This window comes from Schistocerca cancellata, chromosome 1 (assembly GCF_023864275.1).
Source record: "Schistocerca cancellata isolate TAMUIC-IGC-003103 chromosome 1, iqSchCanc2.1, whole genome shotgun sequence".
Lineage (NCBI taxonomy): Eukaryota > Metazoa > Arthropoda > Insecta > Orthoptera > Acrididae > Schistocerca > Schistocerca cancellata.
The window spans coordinates 389,329,180-389,353,783 of NC_064626.1; the positions used below are offsets into that span (position 1 = coordinate 389,329,180).

At 41.2% G+C, this 24,604-nt stretch overlaps 1 protein-coding gene across 1 annotated transcript in view; it reads left to right on the forward strand.

The window, feature by feature from the left end:
• The first annotated feature begins 12,613 nt into the window (after positions 1–12,613).
• The window catches only part of LOC126175458 (ribosome-releasing factor 2, mitochondrial), a 225,111-nt gene continuing 213,120 nt past the window's right edge, over positions 12,614–24,604 (forward strand). Inside the window, exon 1 of the mRNA XM_049922265.1 lies at positions 12,614–12,812. The gene's annotated coding sequence lies outside the window, so the exon portion shown is untranslated. The remainder of the gene's footprint in view (positions 12,813–24,604) is intronic.

The following is a 24,604-nucleotide window of genomic DNA, read 5'->3' on the forward strand; positions in this document are numbered from 1 at the left end:
GCAAATTCTTCAAATATGATGTTTGGCTTAGATACATTTCTCCGTTGTTCATAGAAATCTCGATTCCCGAGTATGGTTGTGGTTCTCCCAGTTCTTTTATTTTGAACTTCTGCTTTAACTTAAATTTCACTCTGTCCATTTCCTCTTTATTATTTCCTGCCATCAAAATGTCATCAACATAGAGCACAATATAAATGACAACTTCTTTTAAAATCATATATGAAAGTCATTTATCTGCTTCTGACTGAGTGAATCGTATAGACATAAGAAAGGTATGAATAGAGTGATTCCATGCTAGTGGTGCTTGCTTTAAGCCATATAAACAATTCTGTAACCTGCAAACCAAACCAGTTGTGTCCTTCAGTTCTTCTGGAATACCCACTCCTTCAGGAATAGCCATGTATATTTCCTCCTTGAGTAATCCACGAAGAAAAGAGTTGGTGACATCAAATTGTTCCAGCACCAGTCCTAGTTGGATTGCAGTAACTAATATTATTCTAACAGTTGTAAGTCGAGCCATTGGTGCATATGTTTCATCGTAGTCAAATCCCCTTTTCTGTGAAGAGCCTTTTGCCACAAGTATAGCCTTGTGTCTTATGATATTTCCATCCTTGTCCTTTTTTAATTTGAACACCCACTTACTGCCAATAATCTTCCTTACGGGTGGTAATTTAATAAAGATCCAAGTCTTGTTTTCCTTTATAGATTCAGTTTCATCCTGTACAGCTTTATACCAGTATACCTTATCTTCATGATTTGCAGTTTCCTTGTAACTTTTCGGTACATCGTCCACAAATGAATCAGCACTGAGTGCAAGAACAGCATATTCTTTCAGATATTTAGGTGGTTTCCTCTTCCTGGTAAAAAACTGAACAGTTTTCTTGCCTGATAAATTTTCAGCTTCCTCTTCGTCACTGGTCAGTTCTGATATGGGAATTCTTTCATGCCCCCCATCACTTGGATTGGCATCTTCCTCGATGATATCTTCTTCATTATTATCCTTCTCGGATGATTCCTGTACAGATTCTGGAATCCAGTCCTCACTGTTTTACTTTCAAAGTGAAACCTTCCTTTGTACAAAACAATGTTCTTTCCTATGACTATTTTTCCTTCCCTCTGGACAGCAAAGCCCGTAGCCATTAGAACAATAACCAGTGAAACAGCATTTTAAGGATTTGCCTTAAAACTTCCCTGTTCTCAATTCCTTTGGCACATATACATTCGAACACTCTCAGCTTACTCAAATAGGCTTCTCATTATACCACAAAGCTGCCAGCACCTTTCCTTCCAAAGCCACAGTAGGACTTCTATTAAGCAGGTACATTGCAGTACGAACAGCTTCTGACCAGAACATTTTATCTAATTTACACTAAAGCACCATACCCCGTGCTTTCTCAATAATTGTTCTGTTCATTCGCTCTGAAACACTATTTTGCTGAGGAGTATATGTGATTGTAAACTCAAACTCTATTCCCTTTTCTTCAAAAAACTGTTTCAATTCATTTGACATGTATTCATGACCACTGTCACAGCGCAATCTGCTAATCTTCAAGTTGAAAGGAGCTGTAGCCATGGCGTGAAACAACTTCAGATAGCGAGTTACCTCTGACTTCGATTCCAGTGCAAAGGCCACTGTGATATGTGTTAAGTCGTCGACGAACGTGACCACATACTTCTTTCCATCGAACTATTCCGGTGCAATTGGCCCACTGTGGATAAACTGAAGAGGTCTGGTGGCACATTTCCTATTGTGATTGTATGGCAGCTGTGATTGTTTTACTTCGACACAATTTGAACATTGTTCCATGGGGATTGTTGAAGCATTCAGTGCCGTAACATCGACTTGTTACTGGAGGCATTTAGTGTTATCAGAACTCAAATGGCCTAATCTACTATGCCACAGTTTCGCATTAGTTGCAGTCAAAGCAGCTGAGAAGGTTTTTCGTTGCAAAACATTTAGAACATCTAACTAAGATTCATTCCTATTTGCAATGGCAACACTTTTTTTCATTTTTTTAATTAAAACTTGAGCCTTTTCAGACGTTATACTAAAACCATTCATTTCCAGTTTTCTAACTGACAGCAAATTATAATTAAGATCAGGCACAGATAAAAAATTTTTAATCGTTATCTGAATTTCCTTTCCCTTTACCACACTAGTGACATTAATTTCTCCTTTTACTTTAGCCTCAAGAAAAATGCCTGACGTAGCTACTCTGAATTTAATTGGCTGTTCCAGTTTCCTTAAATTTGTGAGTGGTATCTTACTATTAATCAGAGTCCAAGAACCAATTTATGTTGTTCGTTGACTGATCTTCATTTGATGCTTACTTACTTACTTACTTACACACTGGTCATACCGGACTCGAGAGTCCATTACCGCAGCAACGTATTTTCGCCATCTGTCCCTGTTTTGGGCTATTTCCTTCCATTCACCTTCAATACCTAGGCTCCTCAAATCAGCTTTCACATTTTCCTCCCAACTACGCCTCAGTCTCCCCACAGGACTTTTTCCTTCTAGGTGCCCTACCAGTACTCTGCGCACTGCCCTGCCCTCATCCATTTGAGCTACGTGACCCGCCCATAACAGCCTTCGTGATTTAATAATACTGATTATGTCAGGGCTTGAATAGAGTTCGTGAACCTCTTCGATATGCAGTTTTCGCCACTCTCCGCTAATGTCATGCCTTTTTGCTCCGAAAATTTTCCTCAAAATTTTGTTTTCAAATACTCGAAATGGCTTTTCATTTTGCACAGTGAGAGACTAAGTCTCACACCCATACAGCATAACTGCTAGAATAATAGTTTTGTGTATTCTAATCTTTATATTTCTAGACAATATCCGTGATGAAAGTAATCTATTCAGTGAGAAGTAGCACACATTTCCCGCCCATAATCTCTTCTTCAGTTTGGATTCAATCTCATTTCTCGAAGTGATGTCCACGCCTAGATACTTAAATGTGTTCACTTTTTCAAACTGCATGTCTCCAACTCTTAACATTTCCTGATCTACTGCTATTGGCATTCTAGTAGTAACCAGGTATTTAGTTTTGTCTTCACTTATCCTTAGACCTACATCTTCACTAGCCTTGATTAACGCATTTGCATTTGCTGTTACAGATTCTTTCCTATCGCTAATGATGTTTAGATCATCTGCATACCCTAACATCTTAATATTTCCATTTAGCTCCACACCCTCTGAACTATCTGCTGCCATTCATATAATATATTCTAGGACTAAATTAAGAAGTGGCGGAGACAGGGCATCTCCCTACTTAAGTCTGTTCTTTATTACAAATTCTTCTGACTCCAATTTACCCAAGCGTACTCTACCTTTTGTGTTTTTCAAACTCGCTTCTATAAGTCTAACATTCTTCTTTGGTATTCCAAGTTCCAAAAGAATTCTGTAGAAGTTTGATTGCAATACTGAATCATATACTTTTGTAAAATCTATGAAAAGATTATGAACTGGTTTATTGTATTCCCATTTCATTTCCAAAATTTGACACAGGGTAAATATTTGGTCTATAGTTGATCTGTTCCTCCGAAAGCCGGCTTGTTAATCCCCCACAATTTCATCTGCATATCGTGTAAGCCTGCTTAGCAAAATTTAGAGAAAATTTTGGAACATACTGGTAATAGCGATATCCCTCTATAATTACTACAATCCAATTTGTCACCTTTCTTAAAAATTGGGATCAGAATCGACTCCTGCCACTCTTCAGGTATCATCTCTGATTTCCATACTTTAGTTATCACTTTGTGAACTACTTCATCCAATTTCTGTCCCCCATTTTTAACTAATTCTGCAGTTATGCAATCTGATCCTGGTACTTTATGGTTTTTCAATTTGTTGATTGCATCTCTTACTTCCTTTAACATTGGCTCAGGTATATGGGGTTCTGTATGTATTTCGTACACCTGCTCATTTCCTGCTTCCTGGTGTACATTTAATAAATGCTCAAAATACGACTTCCAGTTACTTAATATAGCACTGGGGTCTATCAGTATTCCCCCAGCATCCCCTCGAAGTGCATTTGTCCTAGCCTTGAAGCCCTTCCTATACCCATTTATGTCTAGGTAAAGTTCCCTAATGTTTTTTGTTTTCCTGTTTGTTTCCATTTTTGTAATTTGATTGATCAAATAATCCCTCTTCTTTGCCCGTAGCCTACGACCAACTTCCCTTCTCAAGTTGAAGAACTCCTCTGGTTTTCTATCTCCCATTCTGTCCCAATCTAATCGCGCTTTTCTCCTTTCCTCTACCAATTTCTTGCATTCCTCATCAAACCACGGTTCCCTCCTGTTCTTCTTAATTGTACCTATTGTGACTTTCACTGCCTCTTTGATATTATTCCTCACAGTGATCCACTGTTTATTTACATCCTCGTCTTGATCTTTGTGTGTCCTGAGAGCATCGAACCTATTTGAAATTTCTATCATGTACCTTCTTCTAAAGTTTTCATCATTTAGCTTGTCAGTGTCGAACCTAACAAGTTCTGCATTGTGACACCTTGACGTTGCTGTAGATAGCCATTGGTGAACTTTGGCAACTACAAGGAAATGATCAGAATCGCAGTCTGCTCCCCTGAAAGTCCTAACATTTTATATACTAGTGTGTCATCTCCGATCTACAAGAACATGATCAATTTGGTTTCGGGTGTGTCCATCCAGAGAGACCCAAGTTGCTTTATGAATGTCCTTCCTTTTGAAATATGTGCACTCAACAATCATGTCTTTTGAAACAGCAAAATTAACCACCCTTGTGCCATTATCATTCGAAATGTTATGCAAACTTTCTTTCCCAATTGTAGGCCGAAATGCTTCCTCCTTTCCTATCTTCGCATTAAAATCACCTGATTAATTTTGTATCATACGAGGAGAACTCATCCCACAGTTGACCTAGTTCTTCATAAAAGCCGTCTTTACCAACCTCTTCAGTGTAGTCTATTCCACCTGTTGGACAACACTATAACTGATAGTCGGTCACTAATGAACCTTATATCTCTGATTGCATGAAGCACTTTTCTCTGTACTGCTAAACCTGTTCCGAAACTGTGAGCTTCCGCACCTCCATAGAAAAATGTATAGTTACCCCTCTTTATGCTACCCTCCCCTGCCACTGAGTTTCTTGAATAGCTGCAATGTCTACATCGTATCTATCTAATTCGTCTAATAATGTCTGGAATGTTCCTGGCCTGCTCAAACTTTTAACGTTGCATTTTCCCAACCTGAAAGTTCCTTTCGGCCTGAATCTCTTTGAAGTAGGTTCCACCTGGAGATCCAAATGGGAACCTAGTTTACCTCCAAAATATTTTACTTCAAAGGGAGCCATGCCCATTAATGTTGCTGATTCTTGATGAATAGATTTGATAGTAAGAGAAGAAGAAACAGGGATGGTTCATCACGCCATCGCCTGCTCCCCAACGGCCGTCCACGACTGCTTATTTTTTGTATTTGCAGCTACCCTTCATATCTGAAGGCTGTATCCCCTATCCGCAACGTCGGGATGCGCTGTGCCATGGTGGTAGGGGCCCACGAGACAGCTTCATTTGACGCTGCAAAAAACAAAACCCATCTTCCTCTTTGACATTAGCTACGACCACAGTGTTGCTGATTCCGGAGTTCTTGTTTGGTACCTTAACTCTGCAATTAGCCCTTTTGTGTCCAGGCTTGCCGCAACGGTGACAAGTTGAAAGAAGTTCCTTGTTGACTTCTTGTTTTACTGTTGTTTGACGAACCCTTTTTTAGATACAATTGAGTCTGAAAAGCTGTAGGAGGCGGTGTTTCATCAATTTTGTTTTTCTCAACGACTCCCTTCCGCTTCGATTCTTCATCCAGTAGCCTATTTTTCACGAAGCTCAGCGTCAAGTCTTTCATTGAGACTGAGTGTTTCGATTGCAGTGACCACTACGTTGTATTCCACAGGCATCGTTAAAAGCAAATGGCACACTATGTCTGTTTCTTCGACAGTAGCTCCAGTCGAACTATAATCACGAATCAGTTTATCAAACTTCAGAAAGTGGTTAACTAGCAAATCATTTGTTGCGTTGAATTTCATGGTTAACATTTGTTTTCTCAACAGAAGTTAACCAGAAATTCCTTTTCTCTCGAAGATTTTGCACAGAGAGGTCCATAAATCAAAAGAAGTTACCTTACCTTACATGTACTCCAAGTGACTGTCGGCATTGCGTTGAACAAGATGAGACTTACATTTACGATCTTGTTTAGCCATTTCAGCCAATCGTGTTTCCTTTGCGGCACGCTGTGTGTTCTCCTCTCCATCGACAAATTCCACCTTTGTGAGATAATTTGCTTGCACAAATAGTAATAGTTCCAGTTCCTCAAAGAGAATTTCCATCCTGATTTTCCAGTTGTTGAAATTCGTTCCGTCGAATAAAGGAATACGATATTTTTACGATTCAGTTTCCATCTCGGCTTCACTTTACGTGAGAGAACACTTGGGGCCAGGTATTTATCGCAGATTCCGTTTATTTAAAACCAACCTGGGCCCATAACCTGATGTAATTTAGTTTCTTAAGATAAAAATAACACACATAAGGTTAAAAACTGTATTTATTAAACTGAAAGGCGTAACAGAACAACTGAACAAAAAACACCTGTTTTACTCTTTGATGGTCACACAGAGAATCATTAAAATTGCAATCTTCACAGATTTTTCCAAAAAATGACTAGACGCTATTTTTGAATTTCGTTATTGTTATGGTTCCTTCGTTCAGACATTCATTTCATCAAGAAACACACAATAACATACAAAATTGTTGAGATTACAACTTAATAAGTAATTCGAATGGGATGAGCATATCACACAACTGCTGTTATTTCGTTTTTGACGTTTTTTTACATTTAAGCCGGGTTCACACAGGCAACAAAAGTATCGCCACTGCTAATGGCGAACTGCAGTTGCTTTGTAGTTGCATGTGTGAACTCCTAGTTTTCGGTGGCGCCATTTAAGAAGCGCAACTTTTGTCACGCCACAAAAAGTTGAACTTGGTTCTACTTTGTTGCGCCATTCTGCCATCTCCACAATCGAACCCATCAGCGACAATTATGAGATTCTTGGAGATGTATCAAGAACGAGAATGCCTTTGGAACCACAAAAGCGAATCATACAGACAGAAATTTGAGAGATGCTGCATTAATTGAAATAGTAAACAGTATGCGTGAATATGTACCTGGAATTGATGTAGCTACAACAAAATTAAAAATTCAAAGCATTCGAAATGCTTTCATGAATGAACATAAAAAGTACTGAAATCACTTAAGAATGCTGCGCCTACAGACGGTATTTATAAATCCAGCCTTGCTTGGTTTGAAGCTGTAATATTTTACATTTATTATGTTTCCTAAACATCTTATTTAGTAATATGTACTGCCGTTTAATCAGCTGAGACAGGTGACGCCATTTTGCAAACTGTTCAATTACGAAGAATTTGTGGCGTCCTGTGTGAACGGTAGCTCACAGCGCCTCTCCAGAATGACTTGACTTGTGGCGATAATTTCGTTGCGTGTGTGAACCCGGCTTTAGCTTTCACGTTATCGGTTGAACCTCTCTGGTACAACTGCAAAGATCGATACACGTACTGATGTAGTCGATTTAGGTTATTTACGTTACGATGACGTAGCGTTATGTCACTATGACGTAAGGTTCGCCTCATTTAGCATGGGATGAATGCTTCCCCTATTTGCATGGGTCAAATCACATTCCGGCATTCTATACAATGACAAAGTAGATCAACTAGCGAGAGATAGATTAACATTGGAAGACCTATGGACATTAAACTCCCATACACAGAATACTGCCTAAAAGTAAAACAACAAGCGATTCTCTCATGACATTAAGAATGGAATGAAAGCCAACAAACAAGAGGTAAAAGCTATGCACGTAAACAGACATGGTTTCCAAACTTCAAACATTCAAGGAAAATTATAACGTCCATTGTGAGAATGCGTCTCAGTCATGGATCTTTCCCTGCCCACTTACATAGAATCGGAATATCGGAGACACCCTACTGTCAATGTGAAGAGGAAACAACTGGTGACGTCAATCATATCTTATTTCAGTGTAGACTCTATGAGAAAGGCAGAATCGACTTTTTAAAGGAGCTCTTAAGACTTGGTCACTGCCAGCCACTTTGCACAATCCCAACTCTCGGAGACACAACCAGAAGTACATATGATGCCACAGCTCTGTTTCTAGCAAAAGAAGACATAACAATCTAAAATGAATTGAACTTAACTAAAGAACTTTTTAGCACTCAACTGTCTTTTGTAATCTGATTACAATAATTTTGATCTAACAACATATGAATGTACGCCCTAAACAGTATGTATGATGAAGGAGAAAAAAATGTTAACTTGTTAATATGTGTCAGTACATATATTTGTGATGGCTAAAATGTTTGTATGCTAGAAGCCAATAAAAAAATAAAAATAAAAAAAGAATGCTACCCCTATGGTTTTTGGGGCTGATTTCAGTTGTTATTCTACATCTTTGTTGCTCGTTCTTGTTATAGACTGAAAACAGCTGAGGGCAGCCATGCTAGTTGATATCAAGGACTTAAATTGACCTGATGTGATATGATGTTAGGGGCAATGTGAACAAACTATTACTTAATAATTGGGAACCAATGCTGTACAATCGCAATAAAGTCATGAGATGTTCAATTGACTCTTAACATGTTCTAATAAAAGAGTCAATTGGACATCTCATGACTTCATCGCGATTGTAGAACACTGGATGCCAATTATTAACATAAAAATGATCCCAGGTTTCAGATGGGATTTTATGTCCTGTATATCACACTATAACTTGACGGAGGCATGATGGCCATGAGTTCATACAAACAACTAATGTGGAGTCACAACTTGTGGCTTATTGTAGTTGCACCATGAGGTTCTGTTCACACAGACGCCACAATTCCTATGTGTTTGGACAGCTTTCAGTATGGTGTCAATTGAAAACATATGGGCAGGTAAGAATTTGTTAGTGCAGATTGCATCTTTAGAGCTGTGACGAGAGTTAAACGCAAGGAAGACGAAACCCTAATGCTGGTTCCGAAAATAGATTTCGCACAGGTGTAAATCGAAGGCCACAAAAACGTTTACAAAAGTAGACTCGAAAACGAAATTTCAAACAACGAAGTTTGAATTTGACGCCAACCACATCACACTCAGAAGCTATTTTCTGCGTATACTCCACAATTTAAACACTGTCTCGTCTCACAAATTAAGAAATTGATACGAAAGAGTTTTTTGGTCACATATACTGCTCAAGAGGATGTCGTTTCAACAGAAAGAAAACTGGCATTCTACGGATCGGAGCGTGGAATGTCAGATCCCTTAATTGGGCAGGTAGGTTAGAAAATTTAAAAAGGGAAATGGATAGGTTAAAGTTAGATATAGTGGGAATTAGTGAAGTTCGGTAGCAGGAGGAACAAGACTTTTGGTCAGGTGAATACAGGGTTAAAAACACAAAATCAAATAGGGGTAATGCAGGAGTAGGTTTAATACTGAATAGGAAAATAGGAATGCAGGTAAGCTACTACAAACAGCATAGTGAACGCATTATTGTGGCCAAGATAGATACGAAGCCCACACCTACTACAGTAGTACAAGTTTATATGCCAACTAGCTCTGCAGATGACGAAGAAATTGAAGAAATGTATGATGAAATAAAAGAAATTATTCAGATAGTGAAGGGAGATGAAAATTTAATAGTCATGGGTGACTGGAATCCGAGTGTAGGAAAAGGGAGAGAAGGAAACGTAGTAGGTGAATATGGATTGGGGCTAAGAAATGAAAGAGGAAGCCGCCTCGTAGAATTTTGCACAGAGCACAACTTAATCATAGCCAACACATAGTTTAAGAATCATGAAAGAAGGTTGTATACATGAAAGAACCCTGGAGATACTAAAAGGTATCAGATAGATTATATAATGGTAAGACAGAGATTTAGGAACCAGGTTTTAAATTGTAAGACATTTCCAGGGGTGGATGTGGACTCTGACCACAATCTATTGGTTATGACCTGTAGATTAAAACTGAAGAAACTGCAAAAAGGTGGGAATTTAAGGAGATGGGACCTGGATAAACTGAAAGAGCCAGAGGTTGTACAGAGTTTCAGGGAGAGCATAAGGGAACAATTGACAGGAATGGGGGAAAGAAATACAGTAGAAGAAGAATGGGTAGCTTTGAGGGATGAAGTAGTGAAGGCAGCAGAAGATCAAGTAGGTAAAATGACGAGGGCTAGTAGAAATCCTTGGGTAACAGAACAAATATTGAATTTAATTGATGAAAGGAGAAAATATAAAAATGCCGTACATTAAGCACGCAAAAAGGAATACAAACGCCTCAAAAATGAGATCGACAGGAAGTGCAAAATGGCTAGAGCACAAATGTAAGGATGTAGAGGCTTATCTCACTAGGGGTAAAATAGATACTGCCTACAGGAAAATTAAAGAGACCTTTGGAGATAAGAGAACCACTTGTATGAACATCAAGAGCTCAGATGGAAACCCAGTTCTAAGCAAAGAAGGGAAAGCAGAAAGGTGGAAGGAGTATATAGAGGGTCTATACAAGGGCGATGTACTCGAGGACAATATTATGGAAATGGAAGAGGATGTAGATGAAGATGAAATGGGAGATACGATACTGCGTGAAGAGTTTGCCAGAGCACTGAAAGACCTGAGTCGAAACAAGGCCCCCGGAATAGACAACATTCCATTAGAACTACTGATGGCCTTGGGAGAGCCAGTCCTGACTAAACTCTACCATCTGGTGAGCAAGATGTATGAGACAGGGGAAATACCCTCAGACTTCAAGAAGAATATAATAATTCCAATCCCAAAGAAAGCAGGTGTTGACAGATGTGAAAATTACCGAACAATCAGTTTAATAAGCCACAGCTGCAAAATACTAACACGAATTCTTTACAGACGAATGGAAAAACTAGTAGAAGCCGACCTCGGGGAAGATCAGTTTGGATTCTGTAGAAATACTGGAACACATGAGGCAATACTGACCCTACGACTTATCTTAGAAGAAAGATTAAGGAAAGGCAAACCTACGTTTCTATCATTTGTAGACTTAGAGAAAGCTTTTGACAATGTTGACTGGAATACTCTCTTTCAAATTCTGAAGGTGGCAGTGGTAAAATACAGGGAGCGAAAGGCTATTTACAATTTGTACAGAAACCAGATGGCAGTTATTAGAGTCGAGGGACATAAAAGGGAAGCAGTGGTTGGGAAGGGAGCAAGACAGGGATTTAGCCTCTCCCCGATGTTATTCAATCTGTATATTGAGCAAGCAGTAAAGGAAACAAAAAAAATTCGGAGTAGGTATTAAAATCCATGGAGAAGAAATAAAAATTTTGAGGTTCGCCGATGACATTGTGATTCTGTCAGAGATAGCAAAGGACTCGGAAGAGCAGTTGAATGGAAGGGACAGTGTCTTGAAAGGAGGATATAAGATGAACATCAAGAAAAGCAAAACGAGGATAATGGAATGTAGTCGAATTAAGTTGGGGTGATGCTGAGGGAATTAGATTAGGAAATGAGACACTTAAAGTAGTAAAGGAGTTTTCCTATTTGGGGAGCAAAATAACTGATGATGGTCGAAGGAGAGAGGATATAAAATGTAGACTGGCAATGGCAAGGAAAGCGTTTCTGAAGAAGAGAAATTTGTTAACATCGAGTATAGATTAAAGTGTCAGAAAGTCATTTCTGAAAGTATTTGTATGGAGTGTAGCCATGTATGGAAGTGAAACATGGACAATAAATAGTTTGGACAAGAAGAGAATAGAAGCTTTCGAAATGTGGTGCTACAGAAGAATGCTGAAGATTAGATGGGTAGATCACATAACTAATGAGGAAGTATTGAATAGGATTGGGGAGAAGAGAAGTTTGTGGCACAACTTGACCAGAAGAAGGGATCGGTTGGTAGGACATGTTCTGAGGCATCAAGGGATCACCAATTTAGTATTGGAGGGCAGCGTGGAGGGTAAAAATCGTAGTGGGAGACCAAGAGATGAATACACTAAGCAGATTCAGAAGGATGCAGGTTGCAGTAGGTACTGGGAGATGAAGCAGCTTGCACAGGATAGAGTAGCATGGAGAGCTGCATCAAACCCCAGTCTCAGTACTGAAGACCACAACAACACATCTTGAGTTTACTTATTTACTCGTCCAAAAATTTTTCAAGAAGCCTTGGAAGTGTAGCTGTCGGCCATTGTCTTCAATTTTATCAGTAATAAAAGGAAAAATACTGAAATCGAATGGAGTACAGTAGGAATTACTGTACGATAACTACGACAGAATTCTTGTGTTTAGAAATACTGTCACCAGGGAGCAGTGGTGGAAGAATGTGGCACAACAAAGTACAACGAAATTGAACTTTTTGTGGTGTGACAAAAGTGGCATCTCACACTTTGCATCGCTAAAAACTGGGAATACACACTTGCTGTGTGCCACCAGCGGTGGCGACAGTTTTGGTGGACGGGTGAAGTATATCGCCATAAAAGATCGATGTTGACTATCTATCGCCCAGATAAGTATCGATTAAATATGTGTAATACATCGCGAAGTCGACATATCGCTGTGCGATATCCGAAGTCCCAATCCAATTACATTAGTACACAAATAACAAATTATTCACTGTAGAGTCACAGTTAATGCATAAGGAAACTGAGCGTTAATATATTTGTAATTAGCGGTTATGTTGGGATGAAGTTGTGGTTACCTAAATTGGCAATCAGGGAATTTTTGTATATATATGTGATGGCTGTTTGTTATTAGGTATGTTAATAACCCGTACTTATCTGCACACCTCGATCATATGATATATGTTTTCAGTTTGAAAAGGACAGAAGTTTCCATACCGCTGCAAGAACGCTGTTACAGGGAACAAGGGACATACATGCTCTGCCACCGTTTCAATTAAGTGGATTTTCAATAGAATCGCTCAATTGCTGGTGTCCCTGAAGGCATGCAAATTGTCATTACAACGATGGTTTTTGAGATCCTTGCACTGTGAACGACGCACTTAAGATCAGAGAATTTAGAGGTGCAGAGGTGCTAGAAATAATGAATAAAAAATAAAATGGTTCATCGAACGGAAAGAGATAAAGCTTGTTGGCGTAAATTATAGCATACGAACCTGTTCCCTCGTTTCTTGCAACAGAAAACATTTTATTGAAATTAAAAACAAGAAAGACTTTTCAATTTGCATGACATTAAAGCAGCAGTTTGTGTTGGTCATATCAATATTACTTTTTTGCACCTATGCAATCTATATATTTCATTAATACGTTACTTGCTCCTAAGTGTAAATTATAGGATCTGCTAGCTAACTGGCATTCTCGTTTTAGGAAATGTAACTGTATGAGAAGTAACCTTAACTTTCATTTACCCATCTGTTCTGTTTGTGATGCATCCTATTGGAGTCAATTTTTATAGAATTTTTAGTATTAATTACTCCTGTGTGCTTGAAATAAACGATTAGATGAAAAACACTTGCGCCTAACTATAGTGAAGGTGCTGTTTAAAATAGATAAAAAATGGGCTCAATATGAAGCTGTGTATTGTTAATATGTGGAATAACTTTCACATGCCTCTGTCAAAACATAAGTTCGAAATTACCTGGACTGCTGTGCTATTAGACAAATGAGGTTTCTGTAGGCAGACAAAAAATAAAGTCCTTTACCTAACAAACCACCGCCAGTGGATCCAGCCTTTGTCAGGAACATCCTAAAGATATTTCCTGTCAGCTACTAATTTAAAATAACTGCAGATTGGCCATTAAATGTAGCTATTTTTTATAGAGCCGGTGTACATATTGGAAGTGTAACTGCTGCTGACTAGTTAGCTGAATTGTGGCATTGTAATGTCACTATCCTTTAAATTTTTTTGTTATTACTAAGAACAAATTCATATATTGTTGTAACAATAGCACTGTGTTAATCAAGACACTTCTCAAATTATTAATTATTCAGCATTTCTTTGAGTTTTAATGACACAGCACAGAATCTTATAGGAGCTATTGGCAAGAAGTTGACATAGCTGATACAAATGTTTCTTACTTAAATGCTATTTATTTCTCTACATATTCTCTTTCTGTAAAGAGTCAGGTTTGCTCCTAAGCATTGTCATTATTGATGGTGAAAAAGGAATCTTGGTGGCCACTAGTTACAGGAGATGGTGGTGATCCTTTTACATGTCAAAACACATTTGTGCTTTCATCTAATTTGATTTCTTGAGAGAGTTTTAACTAGTGGTTTTAGTGTGCTCTATAGGCGCTTGAGAATGGAATATTAAGATTCTGAAGTTGATCATAACCCTCTCTATAATCGTTTAGATTAAGCTGAGATGAATATGAATTTGGCTTGGTAGAAAATAAAGTAAAGTACTAAAGTAGGTCTAAAGTTGAGTAAGAGGGGATTAAGATGAATGAATATTATGTTGAGGAACACTTTGTGGTGGGAGAATATTTTTGAGAATGAATTCCCGTCTTCAAACTTAAGGGGAACTTACACTAGGGCAGAGCTATATGAAATATCGCGGTACATGAGTTGTGATATGGTAGGCACTCTGTGTCACAGAAAACCTTGCTGTTGAGTGCCTGTAAGCTCCTTCATCCTGATCTCTTGGATTGTGTTGTGCAGCATGATCAGAACTTGTTACACATATTTCCAAGACAACAGTTATTAGGTGTGCATTCTTATGTACTTCAAATTGATGGTGGTCATAGCTATATAGAAGGCTACTCAGTTATCACATATCTGTAAGTGAACAACAGTTTGACATAATCCATTTACAAATGTGCCAGGAACAGGATAGGGCTGTTAGGTCAGTTAGGTGGTTTGGTGAAAGGTAGTGAGGCAGAGAAGGGGAAAAGACTTGTGGGTGCATTGGTGGAATAGAAGGCTGTTTAGTGCTGGAGTGGGAGCAGTGAAAGGGATAGGTGGATGTAGGACAGGCTAGTGAAGGTTGAGGCCAGGGTGGGTGGGATTATGGGAACATAGGGTATACCTCAGGAAGAGTTGTCACCTGTACAACTCAGGAAAATTAGTGTTGGTGAGAATGATCCATGTGGCAAAGGCTGTCAAGCAGTTGTTGAAGTCATGTTGGGAAGCTGTTTCTTGGCCACACTTTGTCAGTGGTCATTCATGTGGTCAGACAGCTTGCGATCTGCCGTGTCCACATAGAAAGGAGCACAGTGGTTGAAGCATAATTTGTAGATCACTTCGTTGCTTTCACAGATTGCCCTGCCTTTGATGGGATGCTTATGACCAGAATGGAGTAGATGGTGGTGGGAGGAAGTAAGGGGCAGGTGTTGCACCTAGGTTAGTTTACAGGGAAGGTTGGAAGTAGGGATGGACAAAGATATTGCATAGGTTTGGTGAGCAGTGGAATACTAGTGTGGGAGGGTTGGGGAGTACAGTGGCTAGGATATTCGTCATTTCAGGGCATGAAGAGAGGTAGTCAAAAACCTGGTGGAGAATGTGATTCAGTTGCTCCAGTCTTGGGTGATACTGAGTCATGAGAGAAGGAGATTCTCTTTTGTTGCCAGTAGGTGTGTTAGTGGGAGGTGATGGGAGAGAGAATGCATGGGTGAGCTGGGAGGGTAACACCTCTCACAGTGGTTCACTCCCAGGGCGCTCAGCACTACTTGGTGAGTACATGCTTGGCTACAATGGGTCCCCAGCCTTTGCAGCACTATTTCCTTTTCCATGCTGCATGTCTAGCCTCAGCTGCTCTTCCTTTCCCCTCCCTTGGGGACTTAGTTGTATGCCATCTTTGGGAAACCAAAGTTCTTGGTAAAACTGTGTGTGGATTCATCTTGTGCGCCCATTTTTCTTTCTCTGTCCTTCCTTTTCTTTCCCTTCCTCCACTTTGGCGTTCAAGATCTCTCTTTTTTCTTTCCTTTTTCTTCTTCCCTGAAGGCCAGCCCATGTGTTTGACACATAAAAGGTGACTGGGTAATGCATAATTCCCAGCCCCAGGTTGACAAGTAGGTCTCCTACATACCCCTTTGTAAAGGCCAGGCCCAGGGAGGGATGACTGCCTTAGCTGGTACCTTCCTCTATGCCAATTGGTCCCTCTGTCCAGATTCTGGGAGTTGTGACCTGAGGTGTGGACAATCACGTAAGGCAGATGAGGCCTACCCCTCCTCCCAACCCTCCCCCCCCCCTCACTTCTCCCCCCAGTGGGAAGGAGCATGTCACTGGGAATCATGGGGGATTTCTCCATGTTGAATTCCTCATCCCAGAAATGTAAATGGGTTTAGGTGATAGAATTGATGCCTCTCCTGGCTGTACCCGTATACCTCATGACATCACGCATGGAAGATGGTCACAATTTAATGAAAGTTAATCTATTTGTTGTACAGAATTGTGTGGGTACCATTGCTGGTCATGTGAAGTCCTGCTCTTGGTTGTGTAATGGGACCTTACTTTTGGTGATAGATTTCAAGCACAGAACCTGCTTAGGGCAACACTTCTCCACAGCTATCCTGTTAAAATAGAGGCACACCACACTCTGAATTCCTCCCAGGGTGTCAGATACACTTGGCTTCATGATTGTCTGACCGAGGCTGAAATAGCAGCCTATCTTACTGACCAGGGAGTGACTGCAGGTCACCATGTCATGAAAAGGGTTGATAAAGACTTAGTGCCTACTCACACACTATTCCTCACATTTGACTCTGTGCTACTTCCATCGAAAATGAAGGCTGGCTACAGAGCTATTGCTGTCAGACCATATATCACATGCATTGGTATAAATGTGAGCACCACAGCCAGGCCCATTAATCTTGTGAAAATACAGCTGAATGTAAACCTGTGGCATGGAAGCTCATGAGAATAAATGTCCACCTCCTTCACCTCACTGTATCGACTGCAGAGCTGATCAAGCTGCTTCCTCCTGTGACTGTCCAATCTACCTCAATGAGAGAGCCATTCGGGTCAACCCCTTATTTGACCCATTTCCTGCCTGTCATTGGATGTGGAACATTTGCAGCATCAGATCCAATAGGGTTGAATTACAGCTCCTGTTGTGATCCTTCTGTCCCGTTGTTTTCTGCCTCCAGCAAACAAAACTATGCCCTCACAATCACTCTCACCTCCCACACTTCACTTTAGTCCGTTTTGACCGACACCCTGTAATGGGGACTTTGGCTCATTTGAGACAACATCTAGTCACACCGTTTCCTTGTACACCCAGCTTCAAGTTGTTGCTGTCTGTCTTTCCTTTTCCAGTTTCACCTCCTCTCTTTGCATTGTCTACTCACCCTTGTCTTCTGCTGCCACCAGGGCAGACATTTTGCAACTTACTTCTCGACTTCCTCCTCCATTTTTGCTGCTTGGCAACTTCAGTGCCCACCATCCACTTTAGGGCTCAACCAGCGCAATCTAATCTGTTTGAATACAGGTACACCCACATTTCTTTCCAATTCCGTACATTCCTTTTCACACTTGAAGCTTCCAATGTGTACTGCTCAGCTTGCTCGTTGTCTCAAGTGGTCTGTTCTCTCTGACACACATTCAAGTGGCCATTTCCCCCGTGTCATTCATTTGGTAATGCCTATCCCATCTGTGCATCCAACCAACTGGCAGCTTTCCAAAGCCGACTGGCAGCTCTACTCCTCACTGGCCACTTTCGATAAATACTATTTTCCCTGCGTTGATGACCAGGTAGAATACCTTAGAAACACTATCCTTACTGCTGCAGAATGTTCCATACCTGCCACCTCTTCCTCGCTGTGACATGCTCCTGTTCCCTGGTGGATTGAGGCATGCCACGACGCAATATGCGAACAGAGAAGGGATACCAAAAAAAAAGGCAGCTGGCTTTCTTTCCAAAGCTCTTTTAACAGTTTTAATCCCTCTTCTGTTGTTTGGTGTAATCTCTATCGGCTTTCAGGAACTGTGGTTCATTGCCCTGTTCCTGGTCTGACCATAGCAAACAACGTTATTGTAGATCCCCTTGATATCTCCAACACCTTGCCCCAATATCTTACAGACATTTCGAGTTCCACCTACTACCATCCTGCCTTCCTCCCTCTGAAATGGCCGCCGGAGGCAAAGATGATCTCTCCTCCTAGAATTGTGAATGTTGCAGTACCGCTTTTACAATGAGGGAGTTTAAACATGCATTCTCTTCATCCTGGTCATCTGCTTCAGGGCCAGACTGCATTCACATTCTGGTGTTTCAACATCTATCTCCTGAGGGCCTATGCTTTCTCCTCCACACATATAACCACATCTGGACAGATTACACATTTCCCAGTCACTGGCATGAGGCGGTTGTCATTCCCGTACCTAAGTCTGGGAAGACAAACAGCTTCCTTCCAGCTGCTGCCCAATTTCCCTCGCCAGTAGCATCTGCAATGTGATGGAATGTATGATTGATGGTAGGATGATGTGGTGACTCGATTCTCAGAATCTACTCTGTAATGCCCAGTGTGGATTCCGTAGGCACTGCTATGCAGTTTATCATCTCGGCACCTTTTCAACTCATACTGGGAACAGTTTTTTGCAGAAGTACCAAACTGTGGCCATGTTCTTTTTGGAGACGGCGTACGGCACCTGCTTGAAGATGGGGGTCCTCTGTATTGTGTATGAGTGAGGCTTTGTGTGTTGCCTGCCCCTTTTTTTCCAGGAATTTTTAAAGATTATGTGTGGGCTTGGCTCTGTCGGACACTTTCATTCAAGAAAGCGGGTTGCCTCAGGGTTCACTGTTCGGCATAATCTTATGTGCCGTAGTAATTAACCCTATTATGGATTGTCTCCTGCCATGTATGTTGGCTCTCTTTTCTACTTGAGCAGCATCTTCAGCAATGTCTTGATCATCTTTACTCGTGGGGCATCAACAATGTCGTCCAGTGTTCCACAGACAAGACTGTCTGTAAGAAATGGCGGCATCAGGAGTTTCTTTCCCTGTCTCTGCGTCTCGGCCTATTCCTTCTTTCGTTCATTGACACAATGAAACTCTTCGCACTTGATGTTTGATAGGAAATTTTTTTGGTCTTCCCATGTCTCTTATCTGGCAGCTCATTGTACTCGCTTCCTCAGTGATCTACGTGTTTTATGCGATACCTCGTGGGGAGCAGACTGGACCGTCCTCCTCTCTTTATACCGGTCCCTTGTCTGTTCGAAACGGGATTATGAATGAATCGTATATTCATCCACCCCTCCGACTATCTTACGCCGTCTTAACAATGTCCACCATTGCGGGATGCCTTTAGCCACTGGTGCCTTCTATGCTAGTCCCCTTGAGAGTCTCTTTGCTGAGGCTGTTGACTTACCTGGGTCCTACTTGCGGAATGTTCTCCTCAGTCTTTAGGTGAGCTGGGTCACCCATCCTATGCTCCATTTTTTGACGATTCCCTTGACTGCCAGTATGGACTGCACCTTTCTTCTCTGTTGCCTCCTGGAGTTCAATTTCATTTGCTGCTTTGACAGCTTTGCTTTACGCTCCCTACCACGTTCCCCATGGATGCGAGCCCTTCGCCAGTCTGGCTTTGTGCCGAGATACTCGTTCATTTCGGACTCCGTTCGCTTCCTGTGGGCACTATTCCTGGCCTGGTGTATCGTAGCAAGTTTCTCACACTTCGTGCGTGGCTCGGAAACAGTGACTATGTCTACACCGACAGTCCAGGACTGACCACAGTTTCGGGCCTTTGTACTTGCCAATGATCCTTATCAATATTGGCTTCTTGACCGGTGCTAGATTTTCACCACGGAGCTCTACACTCTTCATCAGACCGCCCAGTACATCCAGTGACACGGATTTCCGAACTGTGTTGTCTGCTCAGATTCTCTCTGTGCTCTTCAGATCCTTCATGTGCTGTACTCAGTCCACCCTTTAATTCAACAGATCCAAGAATACCTCGTGTTCCTGTGGGTTCCTGGTCGTGTCGGCGTGCCAGGGAATGAGAACGCTGATGCTGCTTCATAGGGTGCAGCTCTCTCCTTCCTCTCTTACTAGTCATTGTGTTCCTCGGATGATCTTTGTGTCACTGTCTGTTACCATGTAGTGTCACTCTGGAGTACACAATGGTCTTCTCTTCAGGTGAACAAATATCGGTACATTAAACCACTCCCAATAGCACGGTCGACTTCCTCTTGGCTGTCACATCATGAGGAGGTCATTTTAGCCTGGCTGTGTATAGGACACTGTCATTTTAGAACTGCCATTTATTAAGTGGCGCACTGCCCCACTCTGTTTCTGCTGCTCTCATTGTTGACAGTGTGCCACTTTCTGATCCAGTGCCCATTTTTTTAGCTTTTTACGTCTATCATCAATTAAAACTTCCGGGCTGAATTACCATGGTCCATATATAAAACTTCTTCTCCTTCCTGACGTTTCGTTGCCGGCTGCGGGCAACATCTTCTGAGGTGAGTCGGCGACTGGCTGCTAGGTGCTGGTGGTCCCACTTATATAGAGTGCTTAGATGGCGCCACCACTCGTCACGTGCTTTCGACTTTAAAACTATCTCTGGCTAGTGCCATCTCTCTCAATTACAGGTAATCGATTGTCACGTAGTTGGTACAAAGTCGAACGCCATATCTTGTCTAGTTTTAATCCTTCTTCTTTTCTATTAAAATTATTTCATGCTTATAGATCTTTATAGCTTCTCTATACATGCGAGTGTAATAATGTGAGGTCCTAGCTATCACGTTTGTCTCACTAAATTTTATTTCGTGATCACCCCAGGTGTGTATAAAATTCCGTGTAACTGTGGCATGGTTTATATTGGAACAACTAAAAGGAGTGTTAATACCCGCCTAACGGAACACAAAAGGAACTGTAGATTGGGACAGATTGAAAAATCAGCTGTAGTGGAATACGTTTTCAAAGACGGTGATCACAAAATAAAATTTAGTGAGACAAACGTGATAGCTAGGACCTCACATTACTACACTCGCATGTATAGAGAAGCTATAGAGATCTATAAACACGGAAATAATTTTAATAGAAAAGAAGGAGGATTAAAACTAGACAAGATATGGCGTTCGACTTTGTACCAACAACGTGACAATCGGTTACCTGTAATCGAGAGAGATGGCACTAGCCAGCGATAGTTTTAAAGTCGAAAGCACGTGACGAGTGGTGGCGCCATCTAAGCACTCTATATAAGTGGGACCACCAGCGCCTAGCAGCCAGTCGCCGACTCACCTCAGAAGATGTTGCCCGCAGCCGGCAACGAAACGTCAGGAAGGAGAAGTAGTTTTATATACGGACCGCGGCAATTCAGCCCGGAAGTTTTAATTAATGAAGATGCCGGCCGTGAAAGCTTACATGCTATGATTTTTACGTCTATGTTTGCCATCTACTTTGTCAGATATTTTAGCGGATGACATGCATTGTGTCAATCGCGTCTTACTTTTTATTCGCTACAGCAGCATGGCGAAGCAAATTTGATCCCACGACCCCTGGGGACTTCCACCATCTCAATGATGTTTTGAGAAATTTTCATTAGGGTTGTCCTTGTCCTTATGTGCTCCTCTTTTAAAGATGCATGATTGGGTTTTTGTCTTTTTTGCTTCAGGTTTTTATTTAGTACTTCGTTTTCCTAACATTATGATATGGGTGCTTATGGCCCTAGCAGTTTTGTGCCCTAAAGCACCAACCAACCAAACATCCACCGAGCCTATACGATATCACAGTCCACCTCTGCTCAAACCCTGCTCCCGGCCCCTTGCCACCTAGCCTGTTTATGTGCAATAGATGTACATGGAAGACCTGTCCCATACATCTCCCCACCACCACCACCTACTCCAGGCTGGTCACAGATATCTCCTGTCCCATAAAAGGCAGGATTGCCTGTGAAAGTGTTTTTGTGATGTACAAACTAAGCTGCAACCACTGTGCTGCTTTTATGTGGGCATGACAGCTAACAAGCTGTCACTTCAATGACTGCTTCAGAATCTGCACCATCTGGATTCTTCGTACTGACACCAGCTTTTTCGAACTGCATTGAGGGGAACTCTCCCTGCAATATATCCTAACCCATCCCCATCTCTGCTCCCACTCTAGCACTACACAGCCTTCTGCTCTGCCTACACACCACCAACTCTTTTTCCCTTCTCCACAGCTGTGCTTTTTCAATCCCTGCCCCTGCTGCCCCTCAAAACCTCCCCACTGCACCTAGCTACTATTCCCCCATCATGTCCCTTCATGCTCCCACAAGCATAAATACAGAAGCCTCCCCCATCTCGCTAGCAACCCACACCAAATTGCTGCTCCTGTCTGGCACAGTTACAGTCCACAGTCTGGTCATGGGGACAGTGGTTTTTGTGTGTATATGTTTTTTTTTTTCTATTTTGGAAGAAAAGCTTCTAACCAAAAGCTTAATTTTACAGCTGTGTTTTCGTTGTGCCCATCTGCAATTCAATGTCTCCTATATATGGTGAGCGGCAATCTGTCCTTTTCATGATATTGCACAATATCATCTATGCTTCTCAGAATATTGTCTATCCTTTACACAATACTGTTCTTAGATTCTATTGATACAAGAGTAAGTAATTTGGATCAGGTTATACCGTTTTTCCAGAAAATTAAAAACTGCAGGCTCATTGTGACTCCATACAGCAGTTGCTGTGTGTGTGTGTGTGTGTGTGTGTGTGGGGGGGGGGGGGGGGGCGCTGGAGAGAGCTGTTCTGATTTGTTTGTAACTCTTATCCTCAAAAGGAAAATAATTGATTGTCAAAATGATGTTTTTGATAGTGAAAAGATATGTTTTCTTGGTCTTACAGTAAGAGTATGTACACTGCAGAATAAGGGTTTGGCCGCATGCAAAATACAGAATGATATTGCACTAACAAGCAATAAGAATGGCATTTGTTGCGAATAGGGTGCGGATCCATGTAGGGATGCATTTCCTGCATCCAAGGATGTAAGTTTATCCTAGATAAACAAGGGGAGTTCGTGGTAAAAGTATTTTAGAGATTGGTCATCTAAGGCAGATATGCATTCAGGTGGATACTTGAAGTCGGGTGTGATAAGATGATGATGCAGATAAATCTTGTGTGTCTAGTTGAGAGAAATGAGTAGAAGCTTGGAGTCAATGGATCTTGATGAGAGAGAGGCTTAACGGAATGGTGATTGAAAGTATGTGTATGAAGCTAACTGGAGTCCTGATGTAGGATTGTGGAGGCATATTTTGAATGTAGTGATGTGAGACTGTTGATGAAGCCTCTTTACCACAACTGTTGCAGCCCAGTTTTATTGAATGTTAACTGCAGGTTCGTAGTGGCATTCAGTGAGCATATAAAATGAAATTGTTGCAATTTTAATCTGTGAATGGGTAGAGAGTAATGACTGGCCTTAAAGGCAGGCAGGGAATTACTTAGGAATGTTGTGTGGGATCACAGGACAAAATTATTCAAGATACAATTCTGTGGGACCTGGCCTTACAATGTGTCCCTGGTTCTTACTACCCACCTGCCCCTAATTTACGTCAATTTCTTTGATCTCAGCATTTCTTTTCAGTAACTACCCCTTGCTTCGCTCCCTTGTAGTTTCCTATATCTTTTATTTTTAGACCTGTTTATCCCCCTCCCCCTGCCTGCCACATATAATGCCCTTAGCTTTCCACACTTACTAATTCTTGCGCAATGTTTTATTGGTAATTTAGATCTTGCTTATTACCACTTCTACCACGGAAATACAGAAGCGTCCGATCCTACCCGTCGGCTTTGACCCATGACGTCACAAATATGGCGGAAACGACCATAAACCACAATTCCAATATGGCGGATATAAAAACATCGCATACGTATCATAAACACGAAAATACATAGAAAAACAACACACACACAGGTTTCACAAAAAGCCTAATGACTCTAATGGGAGAAGCGTGGGAAATTGGGGGTTTTTGGGTGGGGAGAAACTAAATATACACAAATGTAGCCACCGACCGCCATACAAAACCACGCAAAACGACGAAAAAAATCGACATCACAAAACTCACCAAATACCACAAAACACATTCTTATCCGGAATCAGACACTTCCCTTGACCTATCTATATAGATCTACAGTAGCTCCCGATCCCATAAATTGGGATCGAACACTTCCATTGACCTATATAGCTCAACAGCATCTCCCGATCCCATCCCCCAATACAAAAATCAAAATACACCGCAAAACATTGCGAACAAACACTTCCCTTCACCTACATATATCTACAGCAGCTCCCGATCGAACACTTCCCTTGACCTATATAGCTCAACAGCAACTCACGATCCCATCTCCCATTACAAAAATCAACATACTCCACCAAACATTGAGATTGAACACTTCCCTCCAACTATATAGCTCAACAGCAGCTACCAATCCCATAACTTAGGATCGACCACTACCCATGACCTATGAACTCAAACACATCTCCCAATACGAATACCAATATCAGCCTTCACAGCCACAAATCTCAATGAAACACTTCCCTATACCCAATACACAACACATACGCCAAAACAAAAAAAAGGGAACTTACCACAAAAACCACAACCGAATACACTTAATAACAAACTCACCCGACGTACAGCAATCATCATTACATTAACCATCACACAAAACCGTTAA